The following is a 21,786-nucleotide window of genomic DNA, read 5'->3' as shown; positions in this document are numbered from 1 at the left end:
CTATTTATTGATTACTTTCATGGGATATAACTGGCATTATTCTATGAATCAACTCTTCCTTTCCATATCTATATATATAATATATATATATATATATATATATATATATAGAGATAAAATTCTTGCTGTTTTTGTTATCTTTAGGTATGGAGCTGAGCAATGTTTTAATCTATTTGACAAATTCTCGGGATAGGCTGCTCAGTTGTTTTTTTTATTTTATTTTTGTTTTAAGTAGATTAGTTGTTTTATATATAATTATTTCTTTATCTCTCTTTCTCTATGTTAGGAGAATTATTTCTAATACGTCACATTTTCTTTCTTTAGAATTTATATTATACTTCTATAATGTTGACTTGAACCTAACATTTTAATTGTTATTTCTATTCTCCTTTTGCTGTGTATATTGCGAAATGTTAGGCAGTGTATTTCCCGTATCCTGTTCTTACTGATGAATCAAATATATACCCTTTCCAAATCAAATACCATCTTAGAGCAAAAGTATGCCTCCATCTTTTGAGAGATATCCATCATAGTAATCTGGATTAAATGCTTCAGGAAAATCTGTGGAAATCAAGATTCATGTTCCTAGAGAGACCTCAATGAGTTATTTTTAAACAACTCTACTCTTCTGTCAACAACCACAGCAGAACAAGGTCTGAAGCAAGGAAGATGTGAATTTTTAGATTCTAGCAGCATTACAACATGTTCTTTTACCCAGATTTTTTTGTGAAATAGTGTTTTGATAGTATAGCAAGCTTGATAAGTTATAATCATTGAAACCAGATTATTCTCCAATTTGAAATAAATACATTTTATTTAATTGCAGCATAGCATTAAAAATATGCTGATCACGTGGTGTGATCAATTTTCCAAAAAAAAGACCTACTCAGAACATGGATCCAGGAATACTCACAGCAAGACTTTATGGTCATTAACAGTGTTACAGAGTTCTGTGTTGTGTATTGGCCTATGTGCTGTGTGGTTTTATGTTAAAAAGTGACAGTTTGCCTTGAAGAGCCAAGGTGAAGATGGACTGCTGAGAGAGTGGGAGACGGACTGGGCATGTGCAGAAAATGATCTAAAAATTTCTGGACTTGGACGAAAAACCACCACTGGGTAGTGCTGTGGAGTGGAAGAAGGCCCAGAGCATGAATCATGGTCTGGAGGACAGTTTAGAATGTTGGGCATTTTAAAAGGGGTGAACATTCCAAAGACAGCCAGAAGGATCCGGACCAAGCCAGTGGTTCCTCTCTCTGCAAGCAACACAAGACAACATTGAATTTTGTGCTCTCTCACTCTCTCACACAAAGATCTTTTGGCTTCAGTTTACCAAACAAACTGAATTTTGTTTATGATCTTTGCTTCAGTTGAGATCGAAATTTTGTGAGTCTTGTCTGATTTGTGTTTGTTTTGTGTCTAAGTTTTTCTGTGGGCTGGTTGGAAATATAACAGACTTTAATTACATATGTTATATTTAGGCTAGGGAATTTAGTAGTTTTACACTGTTATAGAGATTTGCATAGTAACCAGTGGGCATTGTTATAAAAGGGGGGATTTTGAATTAAAGTTTGAAGGTGAATTTTTGTTAATAAAGTAATTGTTCATCTTTACCCCTGTGTGATATGCCTTCTTTGTGGTTGCTGGTTTGATCTTGTAACAACAGACAGACACAAATCTCAGCCATGGATCATTGAAGGTAACACAAAAAAAATCACAAGCAAAGCTTCTGCCCAAAATTTCATTGACTGTCAGTGTGGAATTCTCTCTTGTTCAATTAAGCCATGGTGCCACAGGCCCTATGGCCCAACTCATCCATGCTGAACAAGTTGCCATTCTGAGCTATTCCCATTTATCTATACCTGAGACATGAATATTAATTTTTTTAATGTTCTAATTTTACTCATCTCTATCATATCATCTGACAGTTCAGTCCAGATTCTCTGTGTGGATAAAACCTGTGCTTCAGGTCTCCTTCAAATCTTTCTCTCTCACCTTCAATCCATGCCCTCGAGTTCTCAATTCCGAAAGCCTGGGAAAAAGACAGTGAACATCCAGTTTGCTGCATCAAATGCTGATAGTATGGATATGTAATTTGCTGGCTGTCTGAAATCAGTTAGTTGTGACATGATGATCTTCTACGTGAAGCAGTCAGGGCCCTTGTTGTTTGTGATAGATTGTAATTAATTGGTCGAAAAAATAAGTATGTACATCAGTAAGTTTGCAGGTGATATGAAGATTGGTGGAGGTGTGGACATTGTAGAGGGCAATTAAAGAATGCAGTAGGATATTGGTCAGTTACAGATAATGGGCTGAGAAAAAGCAGCTAGAATTTAATCTCAACAAGTGAAAGAAAAGTCAAATAATATGGGAATGCATAGACCAGTGATTCTCAACCTTTTTCTTTCCACCCACATAACACCTTAAGCAATCCTTTAATAATCACAGAGCACCTATAGCATAGGGAATACTTCAAGTGGTACGTGTGTGAAAAGAAAAAGGTTGAGAACCACCAGCATAGAGTTAATAGCAAGGCTCTTAAATGCATTGAAGTGCAAAGGAATTTGGGGTCCATGTCCATTTATCATTGAAAGTGGCCACTTAAGTAGATTGAGTTGTGAAGAGGGCGTATGATATGCAAAGCTTCATTGGATAGGATATTAAGTACAAAGTTAGGAAAGCATGTTGTAGCTATATGTAATTTTGGTTTGGATGCTCCTGGAATATTGTGTGCAATTCTGAACGCCCCGTTGCAGGAAGGATGTGGAAGCTTTGGAAAGTGTATAGAAGAGGTTTACCAAGATGTTGCCTTGTTAAGAAAATGAATGACAGAGAGAGATAAGATAAACTTGGGTTGCTTTTTTTTTGGAGTATTGGAGGATCAGGGAGACCTGATAGGGGTTTATAAAATCATGGGAGGAATTGATGGGGTGGTCGTTCAGAACCTCCCCCCATCCCCCCCCCCAACGTAAATGCATCATACATTCAAGGATATGCTTTTAAGTTCAAGGAGAAGAAGTTTAAGGGAGATGTGCGGGGTAAGTATTTTACATAGAGAGTAGTAGTTGTCTGGAATGAGCTGGTTAGGGTACTGATGGAAGCAAGAGGCATATGCATATGAAGGGAATGGAGGGATTAAGAACAAGCAGCAGTTTTAATTTGATTTGGACACAGTGTTCAGCATATACATGTGGGCTGAAGGGCTTTATTCCTGTGCTGTACTTTTCAATGTTCCACTGGCCTATGAAGAAACCCAAGAAAATGATGTGAAGAGCAAAGAATGACCTCTTAGCTCGTGAGTCAGCTCCTTGGAGCTGAACAAAGAATCCCTGCTCTGCTTTATCTCTCTCCAGGCCATTTATTTGCTGTTGAGCTTCCCTGGGTTCCTTCTGGTAATTAAAGTTCATGTAATTTCCAACTCACATCCCTTCAGCCTCTGGGATGGAGACAGTAATATTGAAAACAAAAAAATTAAAACATGTCCAAGTTTTGCAAGGATCAGAGTCTTCCACTTTTGCCAACCACATCTCCCAAAACACACCAAACATTCCCCAATATGGACCCATTGTGCTCAGAGACTGTTTATGCACGTCGACTCTTCACTGATTCAAATAAGAGATCATGCAGGTTTATAGAAAAAAATTGAAGAGCATGTGCTCTGAGTCACAGGAGTGACCTATTCAAGGGTGTATCATGCTTGAACCAATGTTTCTCAAGTCCATTTTCCTGCTCTTTCACTATTACACCCAATTCCCTTACTGTTTAGAAAACTGTTTATTTCAGCCTTTAATACACTCAAGGACTTTACCCATTCCACCCCCACGACATTTTGGCAAGAAGATCCAAGAACATCAAAATAACTTTCTTCTTCTTGGTCTGAAATGGACTTTCCCTTATTCTGAAACCACAAGCTCTGGTTCTGAGCTCTCCACAAGAGGAACCATCCTCATCATTATTCCCCTGCAAGCTCCTCAAAATTGTATGCTTCATTCAGGTCTTCTCTCAACTATTCTCAATTCCATTGAATGGTATTAACTCTTCCCATACCCAAGATCATCCTCAGGAACCTTCACTCAACAGCCTCCAATTAAAATATTTTGTCTCTCGAAGTAGTGCAACCAAAATTGTCTGCAGACCTCCTTGGTTCCTTGTACAGTTGCAGAGAAACATCCCTTACTTTTATACTTTTAAAACTCCCACCCCCATGACAGAGGGGAAACATTTCATTTACTTTTCCTATTATCTGCTGCACTTTCCGTGTTTCTTGCACCAACACATGATAATCCCATCAATGCACAACTTCCTATTTTATTCAAAAAATGCTGCTCTTTTGAATTGTCTTCCAAAGTGAAATTCATTTTTTTTTCCCACATTTGCCAACTTCTGCCCACTCATTTAACCTGCTAATATCTCTCCAGCAATGACATCCTTCTTGCCTTCCCATCTCCAAAGTGTGAATGTACATTGCAAGGAGTATTGATCCTTTCAGTAATCCACTTTCAAGGTTGTCAACCTGAAAATTACCAAACAATCCTTCCTCACTACTTACGACCATACTCCTACCCATGCCAGTCTGTAACCTCGCATGCCATGGGCTATTTTGCCTTAACCCATAGTTAAGCAGCTTGTTGAATACCATCCTGACGTCTAAGTGAAATATATCATTGGTTTCCCTCAGTTCACTCTTAATGGGATTTTCTCAAAAACCCCTAATCATGATGTCAGACATGATTTCCCCATCATGGAAACATGCCTGCTCTGCAGGATCAGGATATGATTTTTCTTGCTGGGCCACTCTCTTATCTCCTTATCAATTAATTCTACATTTTTCCAACAATATAGAAAAGCCAGGCAGGCTGATTAACACCTCTTATTTCAAAATGGTGGCAACACAGTAGCTGTTTTCCAATTCTTTGCTATTACTCTGGAATTGTTTGAAGGTCATAACCAGTACATCCATTAATTCAATAGCCACTTCTTTAAGACCGTGGTATGTCAGCTATCCAACCAAGGGATTTATCGGGTTTTAACTTTGTTTGCTGTTTACACCCCTCAACGTTAAGATCCAAGCTTGGATCTTTTTGCACCCATGACTTTGCAAAGACATTGAATCAATCGCATTTGTGTCAGTAACTCATCTTGCTTATTACAAATGCTTCATGTATTAAAACAGCAATAATTTAAAACTTCTTTTGGCCAACTTTTTGCTTTTGTGTCCCGCTATCTATCCTTGGTTCTCTCTCCCCAGTTATTCTGCTCAATCCAAGCCCCTGCCATTGAACCCGCCACAATAGCACAGCAAACTTGCTCATGGGATATCGATCCCAGCCTTGGTACCGGTCACATTCATCCAGATCTCACTTCCCCCAGCACAGAATTGCCTACCCCACAAACACAACTCTCTTCCTCGTGCGCCATTTCTTCTGAAATGCATCCTTCTGATCCATTCACCAGCATGTAATCCTAAGGTTTCTACCTTTTCAACTATCTTGGGAGTCAGAAAACTCTCCTTGCAAGACCTCATGCCTTTTTATTTAACTGTCATTGGAACCACTCTAATAGCACAACCTGTTCTCTCAACTTCTTCAGAAGGCTCTGTCACTGTTACACAGCAGTGTATCAACGAAAAGCAGTGCTTATGGCAAGGGTGGACAAACTTTTACATTCCTTGCATCAGAACAAATGGTGACACAGCATTCTCGTGAGAGCTGGCCACCATGTTGCATTTGGCTTTGGCCTTTTAATAAGTTGAGAGCAAACAGAAGGATGAAGTGGAGAAGAAAGAGGTGTGTGTTCTTTGTATGTGGGGGGGGGGAATCAGTCTCTGTTTAGGCAAATCAGACCTACGTCTACACTAATCGTGCCTCCTTCAATGTGCCACTTCCAAACATCAGGGGAGGTGTGGGAACCATCTGGGGCCTAGGCAGTGAAGGAGACCAGCAGGAGAGAAACTGCTCAGTGGTGCCCCCTTTAAAGTGATGCCCTGGGCATGTGCCATACTCTAGATATACCCCTGCTGTTACATGCCATCGGAGACCAGAGTATCAACTTGGAAACACACCATTCAGCAGTCATGCCTGCAACTGCACAAATGTGCATCCTTACTTCTTTCAACAGTAACCTCCATCACCTTTTTTCACCACTATTTTTCCTTCCCTTCTGTGCATCAGATTAATCTTTGGCAAACTTAGCTCCAGTTGCATGCCCTGAGAAGTTGTCTCCACCCAACTGCATCCCAGTAAATGGAGTAACAGGTTTTGCTTAATTATTCCCCACAGGCTTGCCAGTTTTCATTTTGGATGGATACAAATAAAATACACAAGCACCATCTTATCGCAAACTGGATCTCAGGACCTCTCCCTGAGCAGTGCAGCTGAGCTCCAACACCACCACCAGACTGAAACATATACATCCACGGAACATCTTTCTGACATTCCTCTTGACTAATGGATTTTTTACACTTTTGTGCAAATTGAAAATACACAACCTCTGCTTCTGTTGGCCCTGCCTTTGTACCCTCTGCCTGAAAAATGGTCAAGTCTCTGCAACTGTGACAACTCTCAAAATCCTCCATTTTAAGTTGCTTCCCTCATCTGCTATTCACTCCAATTTTAAAAATGTAGGAAAAAAAAGTTCATTCCCTCTGCTGAAAGAGTAGTAGACTTAGTGCTTGCATGAAATTCAAGACTTCAATGCTCTGTGCCATGTAGACTTACATCCATTTGTTAGCTGTCCATTTGCTGATCTATTCATCCACCAACATTGGATTGACAGAGTTTGCCAAAGGATGCTGGGATATGGAATGAGCCAAGTATTACGAAAAAGTTACATCTCCTTTGGCTGTTCTCAAGAAATGAGCAGTGTCACAAAGGGTCCATCACTCATTACACTCAGCAGAGATGGCAAAAGCTCGTAGAAAAGAAACTAATTAGTTGTAAATTCCTACTCATTGCTGCATCTACTATGTAGAATTCCAGTTAAAAAGGAGCTATTCACAAGATTACTGAGTTGAAATGAATTAATACCACCCTGTGTCACAAGTCCCCTGGATCAGTTGATCTCTATTGCCCAGTCAGCTTCCTGCTGATCTGAGCTTTTGCCTGAGTCACTGATTCCAATTGCCAGGTGCAGCCTTCAGATAAAATCCATGTTGAAGCCTCCAAATGGCTGGCTAGCCAAAATGCTTCAGATGGTATTTCAGACATTAGCACCTTCAGATGAGCTCCTATTTCCTCCAAAAGGCTGAAATAATTTTCTTTTAGGTCCCTGTCTCAAGCCAATACCAGATACCTTCTCAAATGACCTGCACCCTCTTCATCAAAAATACTGTCTACATCCAGCATGAATATGTGTCTCACAAGTGCTCCTCGCTTAACCTATTTGCAGCTGAAATCATCTTCCCGACATATTTGAGCTCTCAACTCCACAATTCCAAAGGCAAGTCATGTTTAATTCGGTTTGGTGATTGAAGATTTTGTCGATGAACACAAAGAAATTTCATGCAAATTGATGAAACTATCATTTTTGCAATAATCTTCCCTTTTGCACCATGAAAGTATCATAAATATGAAAATTGTGATGGAATTTGAAAACTGTTACAATTATCTTATTAAATTAGAAGTGCTTGTTCTAAAAGAGCTTTTTAGCTTGATCAGCTTTATGTGCCTGAGTGCTCTTAATGACAAATGGAATGAAAGGAGCTGAAATAGTTATGAATTTATAGATGGTTCTTTGCACTTCTCACAAACCTTGTTTCTCATGGAAAATAACAAGCATTCGGTATTAGCCCTGCGTGCATTCGTGCCAACAGGAAGTGTCATAAATAGATAGAACTCATTTAGCATGCACACGTTCCAAACAACTATCTGCTCAATCATTATAATGTTTGCAAATTGAATAACTGATGCTTGAATTTTCCATTTTCTACCCAAGATGCTGTACACATGGTGACAATAACAGTCCCCTCTGATGACATTGTGCAAATCTCCAGCCATTCAAGTCAAACGACATTGCAGGATGTGCTAAACTACAGTGAGAAATTTGTTCTGTAAGTAGTCTTGCCTGTCAACCAATACATAGCCCATTTGAAGTGGAGAGAGAGAGAAAGATCTGGTGGAATAGAGCAAAGACAACATTCTTTTGCAAGTGTGAGGTTTATTAAGAAGTCTGATTGCAATTCTGAATACCTTCTCACTCTCTCCCTTCAATATTTTGTAACTGCTGGTAACTTAAACGTGGAGAAGTAATTAATGTCTGAACAAACGTCAGGTGGGCAAAGCAGCATTTCCTCAAAGAAACCCGTTTCTTAATGCTTCAGAATTGAAAAAATGGGTTCAGATCCTCTTGACCCAGCAGGTGTCCTATCCACATCTCTCCACAGATCCAAACCCCACATACAACTTTCAGTTCCTGACAACTTTGCTTCACGGATGATTCTGTGAGTTGGAGAATGCCACAAGGATAAGGCATTTGGAAGGCCTGTCTCAATATTTCCAAATGTCTGAGTACAAGACATTTTGAAACAAGCAGAAAAAAAGAACCGTTTTTAAGACACAACATATCAGAAGAGAACAGGAGCAGAAATCAGCCACTGAGCCAGCATTCAATTATCATGGGCCTTCAACTCTTCTTTCTTCTGTGCTTCTCCTCATTACCCTCAATCTTTTAAACACTCACCTTGGATATCTCTGCTGACCTGGCTTCCACCAGCCTCTGGCCGAAGAATTTTAAGTATTTACTACTCTCTGAGAGAAGGAACTCTCCACAACTCTGGTCTAAATGACCAATTATAAAACATCAACAAAGGATTAAAAAAAAAGAAATTGCTGAACAAAATCACATTCAAAATGCAAGCCATTAATAGACACTAACAGAAAATAAAATGAAATAAACAAATAAAATCTTTTTAGTAAAGGTCAAATTCTCTGAAATGGCATGCCATCCTGCATCAGGATGGACAGCGAATGTCAAGCCACCACTGCCTATCCCCATCATTGCCTGCTTCTCATCTTTCTTTGCAAAAGCTCCTTTGCATCTCTGTCCCAGCAGAGTGCCTGCCTTCATGCCCATCTTCATCGACATCCCATAATTTCTCATTCTTTTGTTTCTTGCAGACTTTGTGTTCTTGGGAATAGGCTTTCAGTTTGCCTGCTCATGAATCTTACAGCAGACTACTCAACATTCTTGGCTTTGGGTACTGGGGATAGTTGGAATACTCAAACAGAGATTTCGCCTGTGATAATTTAGTCATTATCAGAGGATACTTGGCTGCTTTCACATTTATTTGCCTTTCCATTACTCTCTGCAAGGTGAGATGATGCTGTTCATGTGATCAAATCACCAGTCCTTCAGGAACTCCACCAGGTTCTTTACAGTGAGAGTGGCTCATTATGCATGAAAAGGACCTCAGGGATACTTTTGCTGGCAAACAGCTCTTTGAATTTACAAGCAGTGGTTGATTAATGCTTTTCCTGAAAAGGCTGTCAAACAGATACATTTTTTTTCATCAGAGCAAAGCTGATCTCATCCAAATTTTACCTGGAGTCTAAGATCTGATTAACATGACACATGAGCTACTTCCATCGGGCAATTCCTTTCTGAGATTCACATCTTAGATTTTCAACAGATAGAACCTGATCTCTGTATTCATATCTTGCCAGGAGGTACTAACTCTACCTCTGATCACTGTAATCTATGGACAAGGGAGGTTTCACAGAAAAATATTCAAATGTCATTCAAAATTATTGTTGTTAAGATCCTCCAAAAGGGATAGAGAGCATTCAGGCAAAGGTATGAATCCTGGGAGACTGAGGATATTGAGTTTAAGACAATGACAGGCTTTTTGCATCTCTCTACCATTGATGCACGAGATGGCGGGAGGATGCAGTGCCTGAAGTGAGTGAGTCAAATAGGATGGAAAAGGAGCGAGAGTGTGAGACTGAGCCTAATCTCTGGTCAGTCACAGAATAAAACAGTGATTCCTATCAAGCTATGAAGTTACACCGTGATCAAGCATATTCACTTTTCTCATGAGGGAATGAATGTGGGCCTCGTGATAAGTTGGTAAGGTATCACATCACAGTATGGTTGGCGTAGCGGTGAGCACAATGCATTTATAGCATCAGTGATTGGGACCGGGATTCAAATCCCATGCTGTCTGAAAGGAGTTTGTATGTTCTTCCCGTGTCTGCCTGGGTTTCCTCGGAGTGGGGGGGGGGGGGGTCTAATTTCCTCCCACTGTTCAAAACGTACCGGGGGTATAAATTGGGTGGCACGGATTCCAGGGCCAAAATGGCCTGTAACTGTGCTGTATGTCTAGATTTTTAAAAAATTATATTTAAATCCAAGGATGAAAAATATGGAAATTGATAGCCATTTTTTTTACACAAGGTTTGGAGCAGGGAAAAAAAATACATTTTATTAATGAACCTGGTGTTAGAAAAAGTAAATATTTACTTTTCAATGTCTGTGAAAACTTTTCCAAACTGTCAAGAGCTCAGCATGTACATGTAATCTGTTGAATCTTCTGCAGCACCTTTGCTCCCACATTCATTTCAGAGGTGCTTTTAAATTTTTAAATTTTAATTTGAGATGTTAAGTTTAGACATACAGCACGGTAACAGACCTTTCCACCCCACGAGCCGTACCGCCCAATTACCCAATTAACCTTAAACTCCCATACATTTTTGGAGGGTGGGAGGAAACCGGAGACACGAAGAGAACATACCAATACCTTACTGATTCTAACCCAGGTTCTTGGCACTGTAATAACATAAGTTATTATGTTATCAGCCCCACTTTATTATCCAAGTCGCACAGCACAGATTCTGAATTGACACTCTCTTTAATTCTTTTAATTCTTTTCTTTCACCAGAGAGCAGCCAACATGATTCCATTATCATTTCTGTTCAGCTTTCTGGGTGGCACACCCATTGTATACAGACAGGTCACATATCACCCTATCTCTGAAGCTCATTCAAATCTAAGCATGTACATTTTCTAACACCAACTTCTTTAATGGATGTCAGAATTTTTCCTGCATAAAACCCTGTGTTACAAACCAATCGTGCATATCAATTCCATTTTTGGTCAGTTTGCAAGGTGTTTCTTATGTATAAAGTACATTTTCTAAAGTCTCAATTTGGAGCAATACAGTGTAGTATAGATATCCTTACTGTACCAACAAGATAAAGGGCATATCAGTCCAGAAATTGCTGAATGACTGATGAACTGCTTATACAAATCACTCCAAGACACAACTATCATTAAACAATATTTATTTAATTACTACATATTCCGTAAATCACTTGTAATGTGCTCTTTGTCTCTCTAAGTATGTGTTTGCATGTTTTTACACAGAGGACCAAAAAATGCTGTTTCATCCAGGTGTACGGCTGCTGACAGGTCCCATTGGCAAGCCCTGTGCAACAAAGCCTACATCAGTTTTGAAGAGAGATGCTGCCAAAAACCGGTGGAAGGCCATGAACAGCAGCCACAGTAATTACAACAAGGCTTCCAGTGCTCCCATTGTGCTAGACTTTGCGCTTCCAGATTGGGACTGCATCAAATCACCCTCATGTCCACAAATGAACTGCACAACAAAGTGTCTTCTTTGAATTGAAGGACAACCAATACGTTGCAACTGGATGATAATAATAAACTTGAAATTCTGCCTCATAACCAGCTGAAACAGAGTACAAGTTCTTCCCTCCGTTATCTGTGTTCTATGGATTGTTGACTCATCTTGTCAAACAAGAGATCAGTCAAATTCATTTGTTCCATAGTCTTCACTCTCAATTAAATTCTACAGCTCCCCGTCCCTCAGCTCTGTTCACAGGTGTCATCACAACAACATGAGTTTTCTCCAGATATTGAGTATTCCAATTCAGACATAGTCCTTAGATTTCTAACTAAATGAATTAAAAAAAAACTACAGATGCTGGAAATCAGAAATACAAACAGAAAATACTGGAAATACTAAGTAGCAACCATGGAAAGAGAAACAGGGGAAGAACAGATGCTTTCTACGCATCCAACCCTCTCTGCAATATGAAGCCATCTGTGAACTCTGCATTAACTGGAGGTTTGCATTCCTTGGAAACTCTCCCTATTGCTATTTTCCTGAATGCAAAACAACATCACCTGCACATGCATCAAGAAACTCAAGGTGAAAAAAAAATACTTTATGTGTTAATTTATTTACTTTCATTTCCCATAAATTTCATTCCATATCTCAAATTTTTGGGTGGTGATTTGAGACTTCTGCAAGGGTAAATTTGAGTTTCCAAAAGGTTAGAGGTCACCCATATCTTACCTTGCCCCTTTCACGAAAATTATGAAGTGCCTTTGACCATGTGAAAGTGTGTTACATTCTCTGCCTCTTTCTACAGAGGCTGCCTGACTTGCTGAGCATTGCCAAGATTTCTGTTTTGTATCCAAATGTTATTGTTCAATTGAACAGAACTCCAACACCATGCCTAAATATTTTCTGCCTTTCTCTCTCCAAGGTCTTATGGTTGTAAAGGGATCTGCATTGCTTTGAATAGAGGCTTTTTCTACAAGCATCTGATGTGAAATATAATGACAGAGAGCAGTGAGTCACCTGCTGAAAGCTGTGCCAAACGAAGTTCTTTATGTCAGTGTTCACATTTCAAACCTGAAGAGACTAAGACTAACCTGACTAATTCCTTGCCAGCCACTTATATGTTCCCATTTCTCCAGAAGTCTCTCATGATCATGGGCCTGAGACAGAGCACACATGATTTAGGATTGAACAAGGCAATTTGTTTACTTTTACAATGGCACTAATTTCTTTTTTCCGCAGTACTATAATTACTGTGCAGTTCATTTCAACTGCATTAACTAATATGCAATCTATTTCATTGGCAAATTTAATTGGATCATTGTGGGGGAGGGGGGTGGGGTGGGGGGGGGGGGAGAAGAATAAAAAAGAATTAGTTTGCTGCATATTTTAGTTACAATCAATGCCAAATTACTTCGTACAGTGTTTGGACTCAAGGAACTTGAACATTTTTTGTAAATAGTGGCACCACTCATTAAAATGGAGGACAATTAATTAGTAAATGCTCTTACTCAATACTTCAACTATCTTATTGGAGCACTATATAATCTAAATGGCAATCCAGACACAAATGTATGCACATTTTCATTTGTACAGCAACAGTGAAGGTAACATTATCAATCTAATTTGAATCATGATTTGGAAGACAATGGTTCATTTCCTTTTCCACTCTCAATCAGTTTGCTAATATTGTTATAACCACAAATTCTCATGCCACAGTTGCAACAAGGTTTGGTACCAAAAGCAAAGGGATAATTTTAAACCAGTTCATGAATCTGCATACTGTATGAAGTGATTGAACTTTCTGTGGCTATGTTAAAATGTGTTTTTTTGTTTCTCTCTAAGGTCTCTCTCAATATTGTCCTGATGCCTGTGTATTTCCAGCAATTTTTAACATCAGATTTCCAACTGCTGCAAAATTATACTGAGGGGAGAGATGCTCTGGTGGTAATCTTACATCTAGTGTGTAAACAAACTACTGTCAAGCAATCAGCAGAGCAGGTCTTTCAAATAACTTCTGAATTTTGAGATGAGGGCAAGAGCCATCTGTGGCCCTTCCAACAACCTGCATCCATCTTCTTATCCATATCTATTCACATTACAGAACCGAGGAGTATCCTGGAGTGTTGGGGTACACACATTAATAACGTGCATTTGTATTAAAATCATGAAGCCACAGTTGCTATTGGGATATTATACCCAAAGCAGCACATTGAATGGAATAGGTCAAAGCTGGTCACAGTGTTATAAAGCAAGCACGAGAAGGACAGAATACAAGTGATCACAAAACAAAAACTGCAAGGGAAATTAAATGGGTCAAGCAGGAGTTGCAAGTAGGTCAAGAAGGTGGTGTTGATATTTGGTCTGGGCAGAGAGAGAGAGGATAGGGAAGAGAGCAGGTATAGAGGAGAGAGTGAGGGGCAAGATCGAGGCCTGTTGGTCATAGGTATAAAGCAAAAGAGGGAGCAGTGAGAGAGAAAAATCGTAAAACTCTCATTGAAAAGAAGAAGAATATGTCTTCCATAGAACATCACAGAAACAGGACCCTTCTAGTCAGTGCCAAACCACTTTTCTGCCTAGCCACACTGACCTGCACCCATTCCATTTCCATCCCATCCATGTACCTGTCCAAATTTTTAAACGTTAAAATTGAGCCTGTATTGATGGCAGTTCTTTCCACTATTCTCTGTGTGCCATGAAAAGGGAGAAACAAGAGACTGCAGATGCCGGAATCTGGAATAAAAATACAAACTACTAGAGAAACATTCATCAGATACCTTGTTTCAAACACTGATCCTTTCTTTCCCACAGAGGAAATTATTTCTAGCTGGTCATGCAAGGAGAAGCAGCTGTCCTGTCCTGACCTTCTGCTTCTTTAGAGTGAGGGACTATCACTGAAAAACTGGCAAATCAGCTGGCAAAGAAGGACCAAAAAGCTTCTTCAGGAGTAATCGTGAATATAATTATTTCATCTCCTCAGAGGGATACACTGTCACATCAAATGTAATTGTTAGTTTCCTGGTTATTAAACACTCCGCATCTGATTCCTCCACAAGAGATCATCTTATCATGACTACTGCAGCCGACTTTTAACCAGGAAATGTTATCTTCCATCTTAGCCCAATAGAGCAAGATGGTAAAGTTCCAAAAGAGGATAGGATGAAACCAGAGGATGGGTTTGTAGATTTGTGACTCTCTCTAATGAAAGAGAATTCACCCAAAATTCTTGACAATCAAATACATTATGGATGCAGATGCCCGTGCCAACAATGTCAATATGATTGTCATCACTGACCACCGTCAATTGGATCAACCACACAAACACTGTGGCTACAAGAACAGGTCAGATTCCAGGCATCCTGCAGAGAAAAGTTCACTTCCTGAGACCCCAAAGTCTTTCCACCATCAACAAGATGGAAATGAAGAATATGATTGACCACTCTCAATCTCCCTCCAATAACACTCAAGAACCTCAACAACATTTTGGGAAAAACAAACCACTTGACTAACATCCTGTGTACCTTCATGATCATATGGATGGGCAGAGCAGGCCCACCATTGCTTCCTTTCCTTGTATTCTCCATTGACGCCCATTGGTGCCAGTGTGCATCATTAAAATCTGGTTAAGCACGTGTTTGTAATTCCATGTCAAGGAATACTGTGCATAGTGACCCTACATCCACAATTTCCACCCCATGAAACATCAAGGATAATGTGCATCAGAGTACCAGCCTGACTTGGAAATAAATCACCAATCTTTAATCATCCCAGAGCCCAAATCTCGAACTCCTGACACAATAATAGTGAGAGTATCTTCATTAGAACTGCTGGGGTTCAAGAAGATGCTCATCATAATCTTCTCGTGGACAAGTTAGAGTGACAGTGTGTCACTAACCCCTTTTCTATTGGCACCCTGTCTCAGGAATTAACTAGGACAGGGTCCCGTGGAAAAGGAACCTTGTCTGAATGCTGGCATCAAATGATGTCATTTCACACTGGGGATTAACTGCCTCTACCCTTATTCATATCCCTGGTGTTTGCTGACACCAGCGGGCTGATAAAACCAGTGGAAAAGGGACAGCAAAAAGTCACCCATTTCCATTGAAAGTAGAACTCTCCGATCCCTGGGGATGAGTGTATTCAGTGTAAAAGCAATTAGCGTCCCAGTTAAGGGTTGCCCTGTGGGAATAGCAAAAAGGGCTTCCTATCCCGGGACACTGCACGGCCAATTAACTTGGATGCCAGTGGAAATGGGACTTATAGATTGGTCCCGGTTGAAAAACGTTCATAATTAGTTCAATATTTTTGGAAACAGTTTTTGTAAAGCTCCAAGTGAGTTCAGAAGAGATTTACAGAAATGATTCCAGGCATGAGGATAAACTGGAGAAGCTGGATCCATAGAAGGTTGCAAGCAAGGGCAGGAATGGATGGAGATTGAATGTTACCATTCAAAAGGGAATTTAGCTGTTCAGAGCTGATGGATAGCTTTTGCATAGAGCCAGCAGGGGCAACATGGGCCAAATGACCTTCCTCTTGGTTCCCTCCATCGTCTCCCTCTCTCCTTCACAACATTTAATCAATTCTTTGTTTTTTGAAATTTTTGTTCTTTGACCAGAAGATGGGAAAGTACTGTTCTCCTTCTTGTGCAATCCATCCACATCAAAATTTATATGCATGACACGCATGCAAATTTATAATTTGTTCCTGAGTCATGCATTCAAGTTGATTTATCTTAATGAGAGTCGTTTTCATGACTAACAGGATGAAAATATCATCTCATTATTGAAAAAAGAAAACAAAGATAAGCCATTTGATTTCCCAGGTCAGGTCAGAATGCAACACGGAACACATCGACTCACACAATGAACTTTATCTTTAATTAAACTCCAAGGAAAGCCCTTGAAGTTCATTCCTGTCAGCTTCAGCACAGTTATGTAGATAAAGAATCTCAAGCCTTATGTACGTTACTGCAACCAGGGGCTGTGTTAAAAAGCATGGAAGATGTTTCCTATTGATTTATGAGCTTTCATCTCGTTTGCTTCACCATTGCTGGTTATGCATGACAAGTCATAATTCATTAAGTCCCAGCACAATGCTAATGACGGCAAAACACAGGCATGTCCATTCAAAGGATATCATTGGGACCATCAAAGCATACGAGCTTAACAAGGTCTCTTCCTGACTGATGCAAGCACACCAGCTGAGAAGCAATTTTGAAGGCTCTTTTCCTTAATGCACAACTAAGGACCTGCATTTTCTCACATTTAATTAACTTCAGAAAACAGAATGACAGGATGGAGAAGATAATTGACAATGACACTCCAGGCCCCCACAGCTGCATGGTTCTCAATGACACAAGAGCACATTTTCACACACCACGCCTGTGCAAGCACAACTTCAAAGTGCACATTTCTGCAACTTAAAATGCTTTATTGCTTTCCAAGAAAAATGACCCAAATTGTCAGCTCTTCATTAAAATTATGTAGCCTTCTGAGTTCACATTTTTGGTCAAGAAACACACCAAGAATAAAATATCCTTCATCAGCTCAGAATATTTTTGTGTCAAATATACAATGATGGAAAGCACTAGAGTACCACAATGGTGTAGGACAAAGATTTTCAACCTTTTTCTTTCCACCAATCGTACCACCTTACACAATCCTTTTCTAATCACAGAGCACCTATAGCATAGAGAATACTTAAAATGGTATATGAGTGGAAAGAAAAAGGTTGAGAACCAGTGGTGACGGAGTTCAGTACTTGTCCATGAGCCTTACACAGGTGCACGTGTTTGAGTAAAAGGAAGAATGGGAGCATGAGGCAGGGCAAAAAGGAGAGCTTGAGGAGTGGGAAAGGAGAAATGGTCTTGAAAACTTCTGAAGTCAATTAATTGAAGTCCAAGTTCTCCCCCTGCATTGCCTTGCACTGGAGCTATTTTAACATTGGCTTTCCTGATTTTGTCTGCCAACTTCATCTATCCTCCAGAGGTGCCCAGAGAAGCAGAGGCCCCAGTGTGAAGCAGCTCTGAGAAAATGTGCTTCAGAATGCTGACATGCTTAGTTTCCCTGCACTTCTGTGCATTACAAATCAATCACAGCATCTGTGGGCTTTTCTGTTCAACTCCTTGACTCTGACGTCCTCATTTCTATCAATCAGCTCCAACATCACAAATTTCTATCAATCAGCTCCAACATCACAAGTAGCTCCAGACATGGCTCTGTCAGGTGCCTAAAGGAATTAGAGATAATGACTTTCTCAGCCAATAACATTTCGTGTTTTTTTAAACCAAATAATCTTTGTTCCATTCAAACATATGTTGTCAATAAACTTTTCTAATTTAATATATGATCTGAAATTTTTTTTTCATTGTACCTGCCCCACAATTCCAGTACTTGTTCTAGGCGGTGAGCAACAGCTGATCGGAACCAGGTGTCAGGACAGGGAGTTGAGAGGTTCTAGGGTCCGAATGTGTCAGTTCACCTCTGGACTCCAACCAATGGGGTCTGGTCTCTGGAATTCTCCAGTATTAACCAGGAAAAATTTTCTCATACAAGGCAACCCGGCTAGCGTAGCAGTTAGCACAATGCTTTTACAGCGCAAGCGATTGGGAATTGACTGGGGTTCAAATCCCGCTCTGTTTGTAAGGAGTTTGTATGATCTCCCCATGTCTATGTGGGTTTTTTCTAGGAATTCCGGTTTCTCCCTACCATTGGTAATGTACCAGGGCACGTGGCCGGAAAGGGCCTGTTACCGTGCTCTACATCTAAATCTGTGACTCGAATGATTTCATTGCAAATCTAAAAACCACGGATTAAAATGTTTATTTTTTCTGAATTTTTCTCCTTATTTGGAAGCTGGATCTTAAATACCACTGAGGAAACAAAACCAAATTACAACATTTTAATTTTCTGAATTCCTGCATGTGAAAAATAAAAATATATTCATGAAATAAAAATAATGGGTGTTCAGACAAGGGAGACCAATAGAATGAATGTCTCCAAATAAAAGTGCCTGAATCAATTCATTTTTCTTCAAGATAAACAATTATAACTCCCTTTCATCCAATCAACCAATATCTAATAATTACAATTTCAACCCCTGAATTTAATTATAATCAATTCCACGCCAAATAAAATGAACTTCAAGATCTCACCACATATTAATGAATAACTGAAACATTTACAGAAGATAAAAATAAACTCAACAACTTTCATAAATACTGATGGCATGAGATAATGAGTTCCCATTCCTGCACCAACCAAGTTTGGACAAGACATTCAATAACATTTATGTGCAACTTTAGCTGGCAGCAAATTCCCAAAATGGTGCTTGACATTGTAAGTAACAGGGATGAACATTCCGCTCGTGTGCCAACAACACTGAGGCAAGGACAAGAACATCAATACTGATTGATTTTACAGTGAACAAAAACTTAAGGCAACACAGTGGAGCTTGGGTGGCATGTTTTGAAACCCCCTCCTTGGTCTGCAAATAACTAAAAATTCTATTTAAAAATTGCAGTTGAAGCAAATTTTGATTGAAAGTGATCAATGGAAAGTCCATCATCAGTCACTTAGTTCAATTATATCCTTCAACTGATGCATGTTATATACTAATGGATCAAGTGAGAGGAGTTAGCAAATTACACCACTCATCAAATTGAAACAGATGCAGTGAGTCACTCAGGCATCCAATTGGCTCTGACCAAACATTCTGAAAATGCATTCTGAAGATCCAAGAGGCCATTCCATGCACGAGGCAGGATTTCTGCTCAACATGACCAAACAGAATAAGAATCTGTTGCATGAAAAAAGACAACAAACAGACCTTCCTGACTGGGTTAGCTGACTGCAGCACTCAGTTCCGAAGTCCCTCCCTCAATTGCTTTTCATCCACTGAACACACAAAATTTTCAAAAAGATTTACTTGATCACTTCAGCTGAAACAAGATGATATCAGTGGGTTCCAAATCCCCTTGCAGAGGAAAAAGGAATTTCTTCCCCCTCCCCCCCCCCCACCCCCTCATTTCAGTGGAAATTTGAGGACTGCCATCAGAAAATGACACTCGTTCTACAGATACACTGGAAGAACCTGCCAGCTGCATGCTTATGTTCTTCAATGCCTCAAGGAGAACATCCATCCAAAAAACAAATGGAGAAAAAAAAATTGCTTACTTAGACTTCAAGTGAAAGCACTGAATATTTCCTTCAATAGTCATTGACGACAGCAGTTTTTGAGATTGAGAACTCTTGATTATAATTATTTTTCTCAAGAATAACAGAAAATGGGGGAAATGCATCATTCCATCACACCAGTGGAGAAAAACAGAGTGGGAGAAGGAGAAATCTGGGCAAGGATCTCACAGGGAAGGTGACCAGAGCAGTCCAGCGAAGAGCTCGGAGGCCGGAGGCCTCACACCAGGCGGTGAGCAACAGCTGATCGGAACCAGGTGTCAGGACAGGGAGTTGAGAGGTTGCCCAGAGTTAACAGGGGCTCCCAAAAGGCATCGGTTGTTGACAGCTTCCTAATTATGTCAGAGGTTTGGAACCTGGAGCTCAGCTCACCCTTGGAACAGACAGGTGGCCATGTGGTTGCAGAGGATGCGGGAGCACAGGAGGCCAAAATAAAGGGCCTCCTTTTGCTTCTCCTCTTATTAGTTAGGGGGCCATTCTCACCCTACTTCATTGTATGCATTTACTGAAAACAAAAGTTAACAAATTTTAAAGTTTGAATCTTGAATGTCACAATTAAGGGTGTGATTATAATTATAGAAAACAAGGTGTGGATTGACAGCTGTTGTCTGACTTGAAATAATAATTAAGAGATACTTTATAAGTTGGGGCATTTTACAGAGGAGCAAGTGGGTCAAAGAAATATAGCATGAGATTCACAGAAAATTAAACTGCATTCAAATTGCTGTTGGTTTATTAAAATGATTAAGGGCTCTTGCAGGATGATCATTGAGAACGTCACCTCTACTGATTAACTGGTGAAAAGAACAGAAAATGGTTGTTGGAGTCGGCCATTCGGCCCTTCAGGGCAGCACCACCATTCACTGTGATCATGGCTGATCTTCCACAATCAGTACTCAATTCCTGTCTTCTCCCCATATCCTTCAACTCTGCTTTCTTTAAGAGCTCTATCGAACTCTTTCCTTTAACAGCTCTAACCAATAACATGGGAAAATGTACCATCATCTGGAAGAAAACAGATAAGAAAACAGGTATTCTGTCAAAAAAGTTAGTCATGTAAGAGGATGATTACAGTGAATGGGGAGGGTAAGATTAGTAAACTTTGAGAATGCCATTTATTTTCCACAGTACGTCCATTGGTCGATACTCTCCATTGAATTGTGCTTTATTGAAGCTAGTCCTTCACACCTTTAACCTTCATTAGTAATTTGTAAAGTCATCCATGGACAGACAACCACAGTGAGTGAATTTACTCTGGGAATAAAGGATTGCAGTAACAACAGGAGTGCAATACCAGCTGCATGTGCAAATTTCAAGCAGGCATTAAATGCTGTAATTCTTCCGATAATAAAGCAATCTCGTGGAAGAACACCCATAAATAGTCCACTGAACACCAAAGTATTCTTTAAAAACTTGTATTCATCCATGATTTAAATCAACAAATGATTAATAAAACGAGAACTCAGAAGATTCCATATGTTCCTTACTGATATTACAAATGGCTGTTGTTTCTTCCATCAGATATTTTGAACTTCAAACCATGGTTAGAATATTGCTGAAATGCAAACTGAACATTTTGCACAGTGCTCCTCAATGTTTGAAAGCAACAATATAAATTGTTTTCACCATTCCAGGCACAGCTGCACCCAGCTAGAACTGTGATCAAACTCAAATACTTCAAGTCACACAAAAAAACCCTAATCCAGTCCAATTGATCCTATTGGAAAAGCCAATCTTTATACAAAGACACTGCAATGACATCAAATGTTTTAGCTGAATCTCATGCCAGCAGGTCATTTCCAAGTTAGAGGATGAGAATCCATGCCCAAATCCCAGATAGCTGCACTAAAAAAGACAGATAACCCAGTGGAGAGTCCAGGGCTCGCAGCTTTGTTATGGATTGCATGTTTTGAATAAGAAGCCAAAGTTCCATCTGTCATTCAACATGGAAGCAAAAGATCTACAGTATTGTTCCAAGATTATGATATTTTCCTTGCAACATCAAAAATCAATGAT

General features: G+C 39.7%; 1 protein-coding gene and 2 long non-coding RNA genes across 24 annotated transcripts in view; 1 reads left to right on the top strand and 2 right to left on the bottom strand.

Moving 5' to 3' along the window:
- Positions 1 to 21,786, bottom strand: part of dmd (dystrophin) — a 1,604,005-nt gene that overhangs the window by 1,326,727 nt on the left and 255,492 nt on the right. The window lies entirely within an intron of this gene.
- On the top strand, positions 1,243 to 17,833 carry LOC138738934 (uncharacterized). The gene is made up of 4 exons (XR_011341878.1): positions 1,243 to 1,383; positions 7,930 to 8,044; positions 11,356 to 12,163; positions 13,424 to 17,833. It is a non-coding gene; the product is annotated as an uncharacterized lncRNA (long non-coding RNA).
- LOC138738939 (uncharacterized) overlaps positions 20,486 to 21,786 on the bottom strand; it is a 40,659-nt gene continuing 39,358 nt past the window's right edge. Inside the window, exon 2 of the long non-coding RNA XR_011341882.1 lies at positions 20,486 to 20,775. This is a non-coding gene — a long non-coding RNA (uncharacterized lncRNA). The remainder of the gene's footprint in view (positions 20,776 to 21,786) is intronic.

This window comes from Narcine bancroftii, chromosome 7 (assembly GCF_036971445.1).
Source record: "Narcine bancroftii isolate sNarBan1 chromosome 7, sNarBan1.hap1, whole genome shotgun sequence".
Taxonomy (NCBI): Eukaryota; Metazoa; Chordata; class Chondrichthyes; order Torpediniformes; family Narcinidae; genus Narcine; species Narcine bancroftii.
Note: the sequence above shows the minus strand (reverse complement) of the source record. Positions and strands in the feature narration are given on the sequence as shown.